The 18,195-nt window shown below is 47.3% G+C and overlaps 1 protein-coding gene across 5 annotated transcripts in view; it reads left to right on the forward strand.

Annotated features, from left to right (window-relative positions):
- ACTN2 (actinin alpha 2) overlaps positions 1 to 18,195 on the forward strand; it is a 104,862-nt gene that overhangs the window by 25,084 nt on the left and 61,583 nt on the right. The window lies entirely within an intron of this gene.

Below are 18,195 nucleotides of genomic sequence, written 5' to 3' on the forward strand. Positions count from 1 at the left end.
ATTACGCGTCCGTAACTAATTCTAGCTCGCCACCGGTCTTCTTCGACCCCGCGTGCCCAGGCTGCTGGCCACAGCCTGCGTGCACAAAGACAGGTTCGCATACCGCTCCTAGCCCACACATGGCCGCATGGATGGGATCGGGAGGCGGCCCGCACACATACCTCAAGGTACCAGGTGGCTTGTGACTGCTGCGATGGCAGGGCAGATGGAGTGTCCCACAAGAGTGTGGGGGGTCCCCAGCGTACTTGGTGGTGGACCCAGAAGTGGACCAGAAGCACACTTATAAAGCTGTGTCTATGACTGAATCACTGATTCTCCGAATCAGAATCGAATCTTCAGATTCAACTGAATTGAATTGGGACAGTGATCTGAATCAAAGAACCGAATAACTGTCCCCTGAATTGGGCCGAATCCAAATCAAATACAGCATGCTTCACACACCCCTAGTTGCCGTCCCTGTTACAATAGTGCCCTTTACTGTCTGCTGTTGGTGAGTACCAAAATTGACTTGTAAAAGTGGTAGAAATGGATCTTGGGGTCAGTACAGTCGAGGTCTTGGAACATATTCCTATTCGTTACACTGTAAAATGGGTTCCATTTATGCAAATTTGAGTTATGCGCCGTTTTCCAGGAATGCATGTACAGCATAAAATTAGGGAAACCTGTAGATGGAAACCTCCTCTAGACAGTCAGTTATAGCTGGTATAGAGTCTCTCGCCTCTTGTGAGGTTCTGCGATGATGCAAATTACCTTGAAACAAAGGCAGGAGCAGTGTCTTAGGTTTCAGGTGGTCACAGCTGCTTCCTGCTTGGGAAAGTATGAAGATTTCATTTTAAAAAATCACAGATAGTAACTACTTTATCTTTATGATGCTCCTACAAGCTGCAGAGGGTTCATTATCCTCCATTTTGCAGAGCCTGAAGTGAAATGTATTAAAATTAAAGACGGGATTTTCAGAAGTCCCCACTGTTGGTGGCTTCTGCCTCCACCGATACAAAACAGGGTTATGACCTTGAATGAGGAATTATGGGCTACTCAGAGCGCATCATTGCCACCCAAGGTCATTTTAGACCTCTGCATCCCAAGTTTTTGTAGTTGCTTCTACACTGCATGTTACATCTGATTCAACCTTCCAAAGCAGCAGTGGCATAGAACCTACATCCTTCTGCTCCTCTCTCCTGACCTAAGGAGGAGTCTTGGCATTGTGGCAATATCAGGGCCCTTTAAGCAGGCTGCCATGCCTATAAGCCTGAGCAGTTCCACAACCAACCCCAGCATTGGCCAGGTACAGCCAGGTACAGATGTTACCAGGGGTCCTGGTTTTTGCTAATAAAAAAAATCCCCAATTTTCAGATTAAAAAAGTAACCCAAAATCCACATTTTTCTGTGATTAAAATGAAACACCACATATATATGGTGGTGTTTCATTTTAATCACAAAAATATGTGGATTTGAGGTTACTTTTTTAAATCTGAAAATTGGGTTGTTATTTTTTAATCAGAGAAAACCAGGATCCCTGGTGATCAGAAACTGGTCTACAGCTATAACAGAACAGAAGTTTGGCACATACAAACTGGTTTAAAAATGGGGAAACCTGGTCTAAGAGATGCGCCCCCTCCTCCTTCCCGGCAAAGGGAGAATGTGTGTTTTGTTCATTACTGATCTAAACGACACCGCGTACAGAAAACGGCGTAACTTAGACTGACTCCACCTCAAGCTTTTTGAACATCTGTATCTAGCCAGTCTTTAAACAAACAAAGCAAGGAGATGTGACCTTGTTGTCCTGTCCTGGACTCTGGGAGGGCCCCTTATGGCTCTGACCTTCACAGCCATCTTACCTTCCACATGGTTCCTCTCACCACTACTTCTTTCACATCTGCAACGCAGTGGCTCTGCTTTTTGGGTTTCTTTTAACTCCCAGGGAGCCACTCGCTCATTAACAGCCTTCTCACAGCTGCAGCTCCTCAGTCAGGCTGTCCTCCTCCTCTTAAGGGAAAAGACCACACTACTACAGGCCCACGTGACCCTTCAATCCAGCATTGGCAACACCAGATAGGGATGCTAACTGTATGAACTAAGTTATTGTTTAATTTCCAGATTTGTTGCCTGGTGCTTTTGGTTAAAGTTTCCTTTTGGCTTTCGTAGCAGCACCGATGGTCTTGTCTGATTGCCTAGAATCAACACAACAGATATCAGCTGATTTCAGCTTCATTATTTTATATTTTATATTTCCATTTGCATTCTATCGTATATAGTGTTGTTAAAATAAATATTTAATAATGCTGTAGTGTAGTCACATCCTTGGCATACCTCCAGAGTTTATATTAGGATGCTGACAGTTGCAGGATTAATTCTTGAGCCATGCCTTCTATCCAACCTGGGGCCTGACATAAAACCAATTGAAGTCAACAGAAAGACACTCATTCTTTTCAATGAACTTTGTATCAGGCCCTGCAAAAGGGGCAATTTGTTGATCTAAAAGGGGAGTCAATATAATAGCAGTGTGCTTTCCGAAAATTAGACTAAAGATACAGGCCTTTTGCAGATGTTCCTAATCTGTTGGAGATCCCTTTGGATCTATTTGAATATCATCACTTACACTGCTAGTTTTGCCCCTTCACACACCCAAAAAGCCTTTGCAGTCTCTAGAAGGAGATGATGAGTTAGGAGCAGCATGTTCCCTTCGAAGTTTCTCCCTTATGAATCTGGACATCTGCGTTATAAATGTTATAGTGGCAAGGCAATACAACCTTGTCCCTTTAACACCTCAGACAGAACTAATGTCACTTTGTAACAAAACGCTCCATAATCTTGTTGACATTTGTCAGTGTCCAGCTTGATAAATTTTTCTCAAAGTAATATTTAAGTGCTTTAGAATCTTAAGCTTTTTTTGGCAATAATCAGCACTGTAAAATGGACATGCAGTCATACAGCACTAGAGCTTGCATGTTTTCCAGGAAACCCTACACTCTCATAGGATTAGGCCACCTGCTTTGTAAAGGCTAAGATCTCCCCTGGCTGTTCCCTTGAATGCTAGAGGGACATAGATTTTTATGTGGAGTGATGCACAGGGATCCTGGTTTTCTCTGATAAAAAAAATCCCCAATTTTCGGATTAAAAAAAGTAACCCAAAATCCACATTTTTCCATGATTAAAATGAAACACCACTAATGTGTGTGTGTGTGTGTGTGTGTGTGTATATATATATAATATTGTAATCATTAGTGGTGTTTCATTTTTCCATGATTAAAATGAAACACCACACATATATATATATATATATATATATGTGTGGTGTTTCATTTTAATCATGGAAAAATGAAACACCACTAATGTATAGATATTATATATCTATATATCAAGGGAAAATGTGGATTTTGGGTTACATTTTTTAATCTGAAAATTGGGGATTTGTTTTTATCAACAAAAACCAGGATCCCTGGTGATGAATCTTCCATTTTAAACGTATCCTGTCTCCTCCACCCCTCCCATCCCCAATGAATAATAGAACTGAAAGAATCAGAGGTAAGGCAAGACCTGTTAGCTTGTGGAGTTGATCATCTGGTGGTGGTGTATCCAATGTACCAGCCAAATACAATCTCCACTGTATTTGCAGACAGATGGGCTGGAGCTAGTAAAGCTTTCCTATTTCTGAAGCCAATGACACTTGTAATCTTTTCTTTTCTAGACTATTGTCTAGTTGTAAGCCAGGGGACTTCTACCACCAACTGCTGTAAGATATGTCCATGTTTTAAATGACTTTACCTATTTGGTATTTTTCTTTGCTATTGAGCCTAAGGTTACTTCTTCTTCTGAAGACTGTCTGGAACAGGCTCGATAATTCCCCCATTTTGCTGGCAATAACCTCCTTCATGTACTTAAACTCAGTTATTATGTTGCTGTACTGTGGTCTGTGAATGTTAAAGCATCATGGGCTGCAGAAGACTTCCTATCTTGCAGGATGATCAACTAGCTCTGAAGTTCCACCTCTGAGAGTCTTTTTTTACAAAGCGTTAAAGGGCCATATTTACCCTAGTTATTTTCTTAACAGCTACATTGTGACTTTTGTTGTGGGAAACAAAAGGCTGAAAAATATAGATTCTAGTTTAAACAACTGAAATAGGCCTAGTGCTTTGTTTATTATTTCTCATTTATACAAAATACAGTACATCTCTCTCTAGACATATACAATATACCCACATATATTCAGCAATTGACAAAAGGGTTGGAGTGGGGGCCATAGCCATGTTGACCAAGAAATGTCTGAGAAGTGAGACTTTTCTGTGATATTTTTTATTGGACCAACTGTATAGTTGGGAGAGTTGTTGGACCAGTTCTGATGTCTCTGAGAAAGGCATTTGACACCTGAAGCTTGTCCAACAGCTCTCCCAACTACACAGTCCAATAATTGACAATGTAGTGTAACCAGATCAGGCTCTGGGGATGGCTGTGACACCCCCGGTGGCCCTGTAACCTGTGCCCTGCTCTGCCTCTAGGGTAGCATCCCCTCTTTTTCACTCACAATGCCTTGATGTACTTATTGTTCTGAAAGGGAGGCTGCCTTGAGAGCCCTAGAGTAAGCCTTACTCAGTCCAGTAGCCAGTAGGTCCCTTCTGAACACTGCTGGCCTCGATCCTGCCCTTAAGTTGCATGGGTGCTCTTGGCCTGTCTGTGCCCCAGGGCACCTATAAACCTTAATTGATAATTACATGACTCCATGCACCCCTTACACCACACCTAGGCCTTGCAGGTGGTATGGATCAGTCCAGTCAGTCTCTGGTCTGGATCTTGGCCCATTTAGCATCCACCCCTTTTCTGTCACTGGCCCATTTAGCTAAGGGCCCACTGTGTTGGATCTGTTTTCTGGGCAAACAAATGTCAACAAAAAGGAAAACAGCACTGCTACCACTTTAAAAAGGAAAACCTGCCCCCATCATGGTAGGTAAGCAAACACCCAGGGCATTCCCCCACCCCACCAACCTAACCCCAACCTCTGGGTTATAGCCTTGTAAGCTCTCAGAGTCTTACTGGTAGCCCCAAGGCAGGTCAGCAGTCCATCAGGCACTCCCTTGCAGCTTTCCTAGCTAGGAACTCCTTCCCCTCCCCGCTTGAAAAAAAGAGGTGCATCCCTGTGCCCTGGTGGGCCTCTCGCCTGCCTGAGCTGCAGGGTTTTGCAATTGCCTGGCTTCTCTAGCTGCAGTTCTCTTTCTTGAAGTAAGAGGAGCCACCAACTCTCTGTTACAGGTATGACCTGTGTTCTGTTATTTTATTTTATACCTTTTGACTAGTGGATAAGGCCTGTGGGGAGTAGGGGTTTGAGAGAACCACATTCTGTTTTTGGCTTTGTCATTGACCTGCCATGTGTCTCTGGGCAAATCTTTTCACCTCTCTTGTTTCTTTGTTCATTTAGAATATAAGCCAAGGCAGGGATCTCTCACTAGGCATTTGTACACCTGCCTAGCACAAAGGAGCATCTACTTGCTGCTGTTGTAGATATTAAGTCCTTAAGTTTTAACTGAGCAGCAAACCACAGAGCAGAGATAATGCAAAAAGCTGCACTATATAATAAATAGGAAAACTTAGAATTGGGTCATTTCAGTAATTGCCAGGACAAACATTTACAAATGATACCAGAGAAGAGGTGGGCAATTATTTGGGCTGGAGGACCACTTAACGAATTTTGCTGAGCTGGTGAACGCCAGTGGGGGGAGGCACTGACCTGGCCTTGGCTTCTCTTCATGACTGTCTACACTGCCAGTGTGGTGGGGGTAAGAGGGCAGGGAAATGCCAATTGATCCTATCTAGCCCTGTCTTCCCTGTACATACCACCAGGCAGGGGCACTGGTCAGAGCAGGATGGGAGGGCAGAGCTGGGGATGTGGCCAGGGTTGAAGAGTGGTGACAGCACGGCGCAGGGATCCAGGGCAGAGCCATGATCTGATCCCAGCACCTCCCTGTGATGGGCACTGGTTCTGTTCACAGGGGCCAGCTGCTGTCCAAGGAACTGGCACCCGTTGCAAGAACGTGCAGAATGAGGATTGCAGCTCTGCTCCGGGCCCTGATGCCACACTGTCACTGGCCCAGGATCCCATTCTTCTCCCAGATGCCACCCCCTGCCTGCCCACAACCCCATCCCATCCTCCTGGCTGAGTGCACCTTGTCTATAGGGGTCCTGGGCCAACCTCCATGGAGACAGTGCCTGCCTGCCTACTCCATCTGGTGGCCCTGGTGGTGGGTGTGGGGTGGATGGGCTGGGTCCCCCAGCAGTGGGACCAACAGTGGGCAATGGAGTCTTAGTTCTAATGGATCCTAAATTGTAACATTGTATCTCCATTTTTAATATGGCTTTTGGCTTCTTAGCCTTTTCTCTAGTGCAGCAGTTCCCAATCTGTGGTACACGTGCTACCAGTGGTACGCAGACAACCTGTCAGTGGTATATGTTAACAGATTAATTATAATCACTTTATATCAGGGATTGTCAACCGGGGGTATGTGGGTGCTTGGGAAGGCCCCAGGGGGTATGTGGCAGTGGTGTGGAGAAGCAGGGGTACTTGGCAAGTGCACCATCATGCACCACGCGCAGTTGCCACTGCCGCGCACTGCCACTGCGTGCCGGCAGTAGGCGGCAGCAGGCGGTAGCGTGTGGCAGGCAGCAGTGACGCCAGCACCCCCCACCCCTCGTCGACCAGCCGCTGGGGGACCCTCCTCCCCTGCTCGTCAACTGGCCGCCAGGGGACCGGTCCCTGCCCCACTTATCCATGGGGTACAGTCCAGGAGGGGTACCCACGAGAAAGGGTACACTCCTTAAAAAAGGTTGAAAACCCCTGCTTCATATGACAAAAAACTGTCAGTACTTCTTAAGACTGAACTGAAAAATTTGCTGGTGGTATTTAAGGTTGTATCATTTTAAATTGGTAGTGTGCAATCTGTCAGAGTTTGGTGCTGCTCTGGTGTTTTATACTTGCACAGTTAGATGGGCTTGCCTCACATAGGCCTCTGACTCACCTATACTACCTCTAAATTTGGCCAAATGTGTGTGCCTTGGTACTTTGTGGGAGCCACCAGTTTGAGTTATGCCAATAGGGAATATATTGTCTTTTCTCTAATTGAAATCAAAGTTCCTTTGTCAAATGCATGCTGCTGTCACATATATTATTGGTTCTCAACTTTTTTGGACTCCAGGTGCCCTTCACCCGTCTTAAAGCACCCCTCTGTAACTTTTGTGAATTGAATGTGACCCAATTTCAAAAGCTAATTTATATATTACAGTGCTTACCCCCTTGCATGGTAGTTGAACAGTGGTATTGGAGGATCATTCAGGCAGGGACAAGACTGAGCCTGCACTTGTCTGCTTATCTCCTCACACCTTGCTTATCTTGTCAAAATTGTTGACACCCTTCAAAGGATCTGGCAACACCCTAGCGTGCTGCGGGACCCTGGTTGAGAATCACTGGTGTAGACCATGCCTAAAGCCAAGAGAAAGACCTGGATTCAGAAGTTACTGTGTCTCCACATGCACACAGGAGTTCAAGCTGGTAGATCACATTGCAGGATCAAGGCTTACATTTTTAAATATGGATAACAGGCAGAGGCTGGCTGTGCTTCAAAGACAGGCATCAGTCTCCAGTGGGAATATCCTGGCTGCTTTCTCTGCAGCACTCCTGCCACAAACTCACAGCATGGTAATACCACATATAACTACAAAGTGAATCATTACACTCTATTTAAGCTTGCAGTAATGAATAATCTCCACTGGTACCAGTCAAGAGAAAGGTTAACTGGGATGACTGCTAAAAAGCAGAAGGATTTTCAGTTTCAATAAATTTCTCCTTCAAAGTAAGACAAATAAAGAGTCACACCTATGTTAATATGTTCAGATAGGGCTGGGTGTGTGTGTGTGTGTGTGTATTCCTGCTGTCTTACAGACATCTCATTCTGGAGAGAGCTTTCCTTGATTGTACTGCTGGCCTGCCTCTCTGAGTAGAGTTTAAAGCCACCTGGAAAGAGTTGTGCTTCTGCTTCACAAAACAGAAGTAGGAAATATTAAGTTTCCTATCAGTCCTGTACTTTGTATATGTGTATTTTGATTTTGCTAGGATGCCATTGGGTTGTGTTTATTTTTTCCTTATGGAAGAATAGTGGATAGAACTAGAAATGTAGGAGTGACTCAAGAAGGCCATTTACTTTGTGGGGGAGGTGGAGGGGAGGTGAAAGGGAAGGGATGTCATGAGAAGCAATGCACAATGCTCTCTTTAGAACAACTTTTTAAGTATTTACTTGTTATAAGATTCTTAAGAGAATTATTCTGACTCATATTTCATAGAAAGACTCAAAGACAGTATTACTTAAGCTTTTAGAGACTTAGTAGTACAAATGGGTGCATCTACATGTGCAAATGCTGCTGAATGGGTTAACTCCAGAGTAATTTACTCTGGAGTAAACCCACCCTGGTTAAGCATCTGCACGTGAACCCATTTGGGAGCAGATTTGCTGCTCCTGGCAGCAGTCTGCTCCTGCCCCCTCACCAGTCTCCTGCAGCTAGCTCAGGAGCTAATGGGGAGCACGGGGCCAGGAGACAACTGTCTCCTGGCAGGGCTGGGAGATTGCTCCTTGCCCCTAGGAGCTGCCTGCTGCTGGGGTAGGCTCTGGTGGTGGAGCCTAAGTGAGGACATCCCCCTGCCCCTGCAGCAGGGAGCTCCCAGCCCCAGCTCCCTGATTCGGAGGCAGGGGGCTTGGAAAGAGTTGGAGAGAAGGGGCAGGTCACAGCCCCCTGCCCCAATTTGCTGGTGGGACAGCTAGCAGTGGTGTTAGCTGCCCCACCAGCAGATCAGGGCATGGGGCTAGGAGCTGCCCCTCCTCTGCAGCTCTTTCCAAGCCCTGTGCCTTGATCACCTGATCGGGGCATGGAGCTGGGAAAAAGCTGCAGGGCTGGGAGCTGTTCCTCACTGAGATGGTTCTTGGCCAGTCCCAGGCTGAGCGGGGAAGTCTGCACATTCAGCCTGGAGCTGACTGGGGACTGGCTGAAATGGGACAGTCCCCAGCCAGCTCTAAGCTCCATGTACAGACTTCCCCACTCAGGCCAGGACTGGCCAGGAGCTGTCCTGGTCAGGGTCAGGTCCCAGCCAGCTCCAAGCTCCCTGATCCCTGCTCCCTGTCCCGGCTTCGTGATCCTGGAGTGGGTGCAGATTTTCCCTGCCCCAGCTCCACAACTGCCATCAAAGAGTGGGAGCTGGAAGTTCCCTCCTGCCAGATCAGGGGAACATTGTCCCCGCCTGGGCTCTGGTGGTGGAGCCCACCCTGGCAGCAGGCAGCTCCTGGGGACAGGGAGCAATCTCCCGCTTCCTGCTGCAGGGCTGACAGGGAGCAAATTATAGACCCATATAAAAGTAGTGGAACCCAGTCTAAGATAGACCTGGATCAATGTACATTCAAACTTAGATCTAGATTAGACCGGTACATGGAACTTCTGTACAGTTACCTGCGCAGTCCCAGGGCTGGGAAAGCCCAGTCACTGGTCCCAGCCCCGGGGCTGCACTTTTCCTACCTGCCCACTTGGTACTGGGCTGTTTTTAGCCCCCCAGCACCTCAACCCCCCCTGCAGACCAGCCAACCCCTGCTCTGAGCCCCCTATCTCACAAGCTGCTTGGTGCCAGCTTTATCAGCATTCACCAATGCCAAGAGCCAAGGAATTAAATACAACTGGGGGGAGAGGGATGGGGGTGTAGGTTTCCAGGGGGAGGTCCTGGGGGACTAAAAATAGGTCCTGGTCCCCCTCAAGCCCCTACATGGACCCTGTGAGCCCCCCATATTCCACCAAAACCTTCTGGACCCCAGGAAACCCTGTGGGCCACGCCTGTCCCCTGTTTCCCCTGTGGATACTGTCTTCACCCATAATCTTCCCAATTGCTCTCATGGATGCCACCTGCCCCCTCTCCCCCAATCTCTCATGTGGATGCTGTCTTGCGCCCCCCCCCCCATTGCTCCTGCCAATCTTCTCTGCCCTTTGATCATCTGCAGATGCTGCCTGCACCCCCAAACCCCGTGATCATCTGCAGATCCTGTCTGCCCCGCCCCCAGATCCCTCCACAGGTGCCACCTGTTACTGCTTCCCCAATCACTCCTGTGGATCCTGCCTGCCCCCATCCCCCCCTCAGATGCTGCCTGTCCCCCCATCCCTCCCAATCACTCTCACAGATCCTGCCTACCTCCCCAATCTCCCATGGATCCCACTTACTCCCTTGATCCCCACACAGATCCCTGATCCTTTCTGAGCCTGCTTGCCCTTCCCATTTCCTCACCCTGCCACTAGCCTCTTCATTCTGACTTACCTGGTACTGAGTGCCCACTTTTAATGCAATCTAACCTCCCCCTACCCTCCTCAAATGTCTGCAATTAGCCTGGTAGTAAATCATGAAGAAACACCAATAGGAGAGGCTATTCAGATTCCTTACCCCTGCCTACCCCAAATGTTGGTGTGTCTGCTGAGAGAAGGGCAATTAAAAGAAAACAACAGGGTTTATTTCGTGCAAATAAGTTTAAAGCAGATGACTCCAGTTTTCCAAGGCTTTTATTTGTACCTCTCCTGGAATACATGCCTGTACTTTCACTTCTGCTGTGCATCTCACAGCAAATACATACTCTAGCATCCTTCTTACAGTTCAGCAATAAAGGGAGTTCACATTGCTCTCAACCCCAAAGGTTTCATAGTTTCATAGTTTCATAGTTTTAGGGTCGGAAGGGACCTAATAGATCTTCTAGCCCGACCCCCCGCCAGGGCGGGAGAACAACAAAAAAAAAACAAAAAACAAACAAAAAAAAAAAAACAAAAAACCCTAAAAACAAAAACGGGACTCAAATGAGTCCAGCCAGGTAGGCATCCAGCCTCTTCTTAAAGACCCCCAGGGTAGGGGCCAGCACCACCTCCCTTGGAAGTTGGTTCCAGCTCCTAGCCGCCCTAACTGTGAAGTAATTTTTTTGGATGTCCAATCTGTACCTCCTCTCCATCAACTTGTGCCCATTACTCCTTGTTATGCCAGCGGGGGCTAGGGGAAACAGCGTCTCCCCCAAACCCTTCTGGTTCCCCCTAGTGAGTTTATAGACGGTCACCAGGTCCCCCCTCAGCCTTCTCTTGTGGAGGCTGAACAGGTTCAGGTCCCGCAGTCTCTCACTGTAGGGTCTGCCCTGTTGTCCCCGGATCATGCGGGTGGCCCTCCTCTGGACCCTCTCCATGTTGTCCACATCCCTCCTGAAATGGGGCGCACAGAACTGGACACAATACTCCAGCTGCGGCCTGACCAGCGTCGCATAGAGGGGGAGGAAGAAGAAGTTTAAGAAGGGGTTTAAGAAGTAGCGGGACACAGGGCAATATATGCTGGTTGTTGTTGATCTACAGACCTGTCATGCTCTGCATTGTTGCTTAATAATATTAGTCTGAACCAAAGCAATGTCAGTTTATGCTCTCAAGAAATAGGGTCACCAACAGAGCATGTGGATGAGGTTAAACAAGGAATGTGGTTTGTGGAAGATACTGGAAACTTGCAAGTTTAGGTTTGCAGCAGACTCATTCAGTGACTTATTGGTGGCATTACTTAAGCCAAGTATCAGGCTCTTCCTTGAAATTAAGTAGTATCTATAGAACCATGTTTAGCCCTAGAAAACAAGCCTATTTTGGAGGTCACCAGATTACACAGTCACATGCAAGATAGTCTGCTGGAATGTACTGTAGTTGTGCCTTCAATGAAGCACAAGACAACTGCGATAACTGTAGGATTTAGATAACAACATTTCAGGGACAAACAAAGAAATCACACCAGTAGAGCATGTTTGCTGCAAACAGCAGCAGTAGCCATGGTTGTCTTTTGATGCACTTGAACAAAAAAGAAACCCAAATGATCAGAAATACAAAAATGCGATGAGAAACAAAATCAGCTGAAAAAGGGCTTTGTGAAACAAGCTTGAGAGAGAGAAGATTAAGGGATCCCTTGCCAAATTAGTCACTGAAAGAAGCTTCTTCCAGGTTTTGTTTTTTATAGAATAGCCATATTGGCTGTTCATTATCTTCATAAAATGAAGCTTCCAAGGAAGAGGTAGGTAGAATACAGCAGAGAAGACAAGATGGAATGGAAAGTGGGTAGGAGGTGGTTGTCGAATGTTGAAACATCCAACATCTGTTCCTGTTTGCACTTATCCAGGCTCATAACTTTTGTGCCTTGATTTATCCCAGCATAAACATAATATATCACAGCTATAAATACCTACCTGCTAGGATATTGTTTGTGTCAGTACTTTAAAGCTCTCTGAGATTCTTGGATGAAGCTTTACACTATACTGCACATGGTGAAAGATCCTAGCCACTCGTAAGTCCAAAGATACGGCTAAACAGAGAGACTAGAAGTGGGCAATGTTACTCTTTGCAACGTGTGATCAGTAAAAGTATTAGATGAATCTTTCATTCACAGGGAAAAAACTGCCAATTTCCCTCACCTATCAGAAATTAAGAATCTTAAGAAGTTTCCCTCCATCTCACCCACAGAAATCAGATTTTTGTTTCATGGCCTCTGCAGTTGCTGGGATCATAGTTCATTTCATTATTGGCTTAGCAGCAATGGCTAAGAAATGAACTCACTTGCATAGTAGAACAACAACATAACTCTTAGCCAGGTCTTTATTAAACTGGGTAAAAATCATGAGCAACAGCACTATAGTATAACCCATAGTTTGGGTGTTCAGACTTAGGCCAAAGTAATTGGTGATTAATTGCATTTCATAGGGAACACATCTGCTATCTGTGCTTATAAGAGGATTTGCCAAATCTGAGGTTTTCCTTCCCATTTTTCTTTTGTGTTTAGTCCCAGAACATTTCTGCAAAGTACAATAGCACCTAAAGGTAAATGCTTAGTTATGATTTGAGTGATTATGAAATAATCTGTTTATGTACTGATTTAGTTACCTTGTCTGATGTAAGTTCCAGATTTTCTGTAAGAGCACATTTATTGTTGGGTGCCTTCAGTTGGTTCTTCTATATAATTATAATATTGCTCTAGCAATATAGCTAAATATAGTTCCTAGTATTTGAAAATGGCTTAATGTAGTGTTGAGCCTTTTAGATACACGTCACTAAAACCTATTGTATCTGCACGGAGATGGGTGGAGGCAGACAAATGAACTAGTTATGAGCTAGATTCTGAGCATGTAATTATGTCAAGCACCACTTTAGGACTTTATTGCATTGTGCCCAGCCTATGTTGGTGCACAGGTCTGGGAAAGAACGTGCTTGTGTCTCTGCAGTAGGATCTGGTACTAGTTCAGGGGTGGGCAAAATGCAGCCCAGGGGCCGGATGCGGCCCGCCAGGCCATTCTATCCAGCCTGCGGGCCCCCTCCCACCTCAAAATTAAGAAAATTAATATTTATCTGCCCCTGGCTGCCTGTCATGTGGCCCTCGATGGCTTGCCAAAACTCAGTAAGTGGCCCTCTGCCCAAAATAATTGCCTGCCCCTGTACTAGTTGGTCCTTACACTTCTGTGGACACGAGGGCTTAATGATGGTCATACCAAAAATGCAAATCTTTCCAAAGCAAGCTACTCTGCATTTCCCCAAGCTAAATTGTTCTCAAGAGAATATTTACAGAGCTGCTGCAATGGCAGCTGGCATTCTGGCCCCCATGCACATCCAGACTGACTTCCTGGAGCCCCCTCCTGCCATTTGCACTCCAAGCTCCGTGCAGTTTCATCAAATCTTCAGTTTGAGTCCTCAGAACAAAACATAGCATCAGCAGATAAAACTGGCCTTTTGGGCCTCCTGGGATAACATTTCTCAAAAGTGCTTCCCTTTAAGTCTCCCATTGAAGGCTGGCTGCTGGAATCTGTCTCAATCAACCAACGTTAGATCTCTCCTAGCAGCATCCATTCCCCCATCCCTTCCCTCCTATATAAAACCCTTTTCCTTCTGCCAGTCCATTCCTAGAAACTGTCAAAACAGGTTGTTGCTTACAAAAGCTCATGCCTCTCTGAACCAATTGGTCTCTAAAATCCCCTGCAGACATTGCATTTGTGGTGGGATATATGAGAGTTTCTCACTACAAGGGGTAATGTGCCAGATCTTAAATAAATTTGTCCCAGGATAAAAATGGGGGACCCACAACAAAGAAATTGCTGTTTAAACAGTGGCTTCTTTGTTGCCAAGATAAATTTAACATCTGGCCAGGGAGGAGGTTGTAAAAAGATCACTATGATCCCTCAGTGCTTTTGCTTTGCCAAGGGGAGAGAGGGAGTGAGAGAAGCTGGCTACCTGACAGCCTGCCCCAGGGTGAGCTTTCAGGGCTGCCACATCAATGATCAGCAAAGGCCCCAGTGTGCACTTCAGGAGCCAGATCTCCAGTCAGCCATGGTCCAGCTCCCAGGCCAAATAAAGGTCCCAGCATGCCTGCAATGGGAGTCCAGGCTCCAGGCATGCCAAAACCTTTAAAGGATGCAGCGGCTCCCTGCAAGTGAAAGCAGAAGCTGATGGGGTATTCCTCCATCAGCTCTTGCTGCTACTTGCAGGGAGCCCTCTCACCTTTACCTCCATGCATGCAGTGGCAACAGAGGCCGATGGGAGGGAAGGAGCCCCAAACTTGATCAATCCCTGCCACTACCAGAGGCTCTTAGAGAACCCCATCACCCTTATTGCCAGGAAGATGGAGCTGCCTGCAGTCCAGAAGCTTTAAAGGGATGCTGGTGCTGGAACACCAGTAGGCCATTAAGTACAGACAGTCAAAAAGCCCAAGGCTGAATTGATTCAATCTTGGCAGGTTAGTCTAAGATGAGTAGATTGAACCGATAAACAAGTGAACAGGCATTCACTTTTGATTCTGGAAATGCAGCCACATGCCTACAGTGGCCCAGGCCAGAAGCTGCGGGGTGCTAAAGCATGCCTCTTTGCTCTAGCAGACAACCTGGAGCAGACAACTTGGGCCAAGGCTAGCCTGCCCACCCTGTGAGGAGGGTTTGTGAGGGGAGGTACAAACTATTAGGCCTGTGCAAAGCAGCCAGTATTCGCTTCAGATTTGGATTTGGCGAGTTTGGAGGGACAGTGATTTGACTTGGTGATTCGAAGCACTGTCCTGATTCGATTTGGCCAATTTGGATTAGGAAATTCGGTGCTGATTCAGAGATTTGGCCATAGACTATAATGGGGTATTGCAAAATACCTATAACTTTGTCATTTTTCTGTGGATTTGGATGAAAACAGCAGGGTTGGTAGCCCCTTCTGAGGGCATTAAACCTGCCAAGTTTCAAGGACATAGGTGTAGGGGTTTCTGTGAAAGTATACCTCCTATCACTTTTGTGTGTTAAGGCAGAGCAGGATGAATGCAGCAGGGATGATAGCCCATCATGTGGGCATGAGGCCTGCCAGGTTTCAGGCAGAGTTGTGCAGGGGTTTCTGTGAAAGTGCTCCTCAAGGTTCTGAAAGCAAATAAATAAAGCAAATAGGTACAGAGTGAGATCCTGCCACACCTGGCTGTGGGTTGCCCAATAGGCTAAGGGGTCACACAGCAGCAGCTCCGTGTCCTTGGTGAGATAGGTAGCCACCAAGGCCTCCACGTTACCTGCCTAATAGTGGGGTCTGGTGCCTCTGGACCCCAACATTGAAGCCATGCCTTTGGTCCACACTGGCAGTGGCTGTGGTAGAGGAGATTGGCTCATGGTTGGAGTGCTGGCACGGGAAAGTGGATCCCCCTCTTCCACGTCCCCCTGCTTCTGCTCTTCTGCCTCCCTGCCTGTTCACCAGCACCTCTGTCCAGTGATGGAGGGTTTTGTTGCTGCAGACACTAACCTTCATCCTTGGGTTGCACGTGTCTGCCAGCACGTGGACTGTACTGGACCACAATGAATCCAGCCATATTTTTGATGCCCTCCTTCAGCCACCTCACCAGTGCCTGCACCTCTGATGAAAGCGGCTTCCTCCAGCCAGGAACACTGATCCCCTGAAACTTCTCCATTTCTTTCTCAATCTCTTTTACTGCAGGGATCACCTGGCTAAGGAGGGCATCACCAGTGTTGAAGGTCTTGGTGGCCTCAAGGAACAGCTTGAGGACCACCAAGATCTGGGAGATGGTACCCCACTCAGTTGTGTTAAGGGGACCACTGATCTCAATCTCCCCAAGCAAGGCCATCACATGGATGGCCTTCTTTTGTTCAACCAGCCTCTTGAGCACCAGGTTTGTGGAGTTCCAATGAGTGTCCACATCCTGCATGATTTTGTTTTGCGGGATGCTCAGCTCTGCCTGTTTGTCCTGCAGCATCTTGCACCGCTTGGTGCTCTGGTAGAAGTAGCCCACCACCTTCCTGTATTTTGAAATGAGCTGGCTGGTAGTGATGGTGCCATCACTGGGAGCCCTGTCCCCCTCCAATGCATCCTTGACTACGAGGTAGAACTTGTAAGCCACACAGCGGATGCCAACAAAGTTGGCATCATGCACTGCCTTGACCATACTGTCCCCATTGTTGGTGAACATGAACCCATGGGTGAGCTCGCCCTGCTCAGTGAGCAACCCCTGCACCATGTGGTTCATGGCCACCATGATCTCCCTTGCCATGTGGGACTCATCCATCACCTCTGCTTGAAGGAGAGCCCACTGACACCCTGACTAATTGCACCAGTGCCCTATGAGAGAGAGGTAGACATGATCTCCACCCCGGCTGCTCCAGATTTCTGAGGTGAAGTGCAAGGCTACCTGTGGCCCTGCCTTGAACAGATCCTCCCTCACGTACTCCCTGCATGCCTCATACAGAGGCAGGGTGGCCTGCCTCTGTTTCTTGGGGATGGGGGCTTTGGAGGGAGAGGGGGACTACTTTTTTGCCATGCTCCCACTGGTGCCAGGCTGAAGAGGAACAAGGGCAAGGGGGTGCTGCCTCCTGATATGCAGCAGCATTGCCATGGTGGTGAAGTGTTTCACCTCCTTACCCCGGCTGATCTGCCTTTGGCAGTGCTGGCAGGTAGCATACCTGGGATCATCTGCCACCTCAAAATGATCCCACACTACACTACCCACCCGCTTCTGGGTTGAAAGTGGGGATCCTGACTTTTCCCCCTCCTCATCAGGCAGAGCTACAACATGAGGAGGAGCTGAGCCACCTGCCCCCACAACCTCCTCTGAAGTGCCTTCCAGAGAAGAAGACCTTCCTCTAGGGGAACTTTGAGGGGTGTGGAGCACAAACTCAGATTCCCCCTCCTTTCCCAGAATTTCCTTCAATATGGCCCTCAGCTCCTCTGCTTCCATATCCAGCACCTCCTCTGGCACTGGAAGGCTCGTGCTGGCAGATGAATTTGGGGTGGAGAATGCTATGCTGCTGCTGGTCAGTGGTGTTAGTGGCAGTGGTGCAGGTGCATGCACTGCTACCACCTCCTTGCTCCCACTAGCAGCAGAAGACTCATCACTACCAGGAAGGAGGGTGCATCGGCCGGACTCAATGATCTTCCGAGTCCCTTCCAGCCCTAATGTCTATGAAATCTATGTTTGGGATGGGGGCAACTTGCAGCTTTCTCTCTGCCCCCTCTCCCTCCGCTGCCAGAAGACCTGGCACCTGCCTTTCCAGCACACTTCAGAATGTTTGGTGTGCTGCAAAATGTGTGTGTGTATGTAATATATGTTGTGCTTTCCTGCATAGTGATAACACACTGTCAGGGAAAACACAGATTTCTTTTTGTGGCGGGGAAAGAATCAAGACAGACTAACATGAACAAATAAGAGGATTTCAGGGGAAAAATAAGTTGAAAGCAATGGATAGGGATAAGAATAGGGACTGTAGGCAAGGGAAAGTAGGAAAGGATTGGATATAACTTACAAGGAGAGAGACTAGCTAGCAAGAGACTAGCTAGTGAGCTAGAGCCTTTCAGACGCTGCTGCTCCAAGAGAGAGACAGCTCACAAAAGACACAGATCACTTCAGACACAGCTTCATATGTTGTTTCTACGTCCCTCCCCCAGAGCACTGTGATTGGAAGGGAACTCGGAGAAAGTTCCCTTCCAGTCACTGGCCAGATGTCAATATCAGAGCAGTCTTTCCCCCCCACCTCAGCCTTTTCCATGTATGGAAGATCACTCTATCCCCCTTCCTCTTCTCAATTTCTGCTTGCTGCAAGCCTTCCAAATCTCCGAATCTTTCCGAATTGATTCGGAGGCTTCCGATTCAATTTGGACCTTTCAATGGATCTC

The sequence above is a fragment of the Alligator sinensis genome, unplaced genomic scaffold (assembly GCF_000455745.1).
Source record: "Alligator sinensis unplaced genomic scaffold, ASM45574v1 scaffold93_2, whole genome shotgun sequence".
Taxonomy (NCBI): Eukaryota; Metazoa; Chordata; order Crocodylia; family Alligatoridae; genus Alligator; species Alligator sinensis.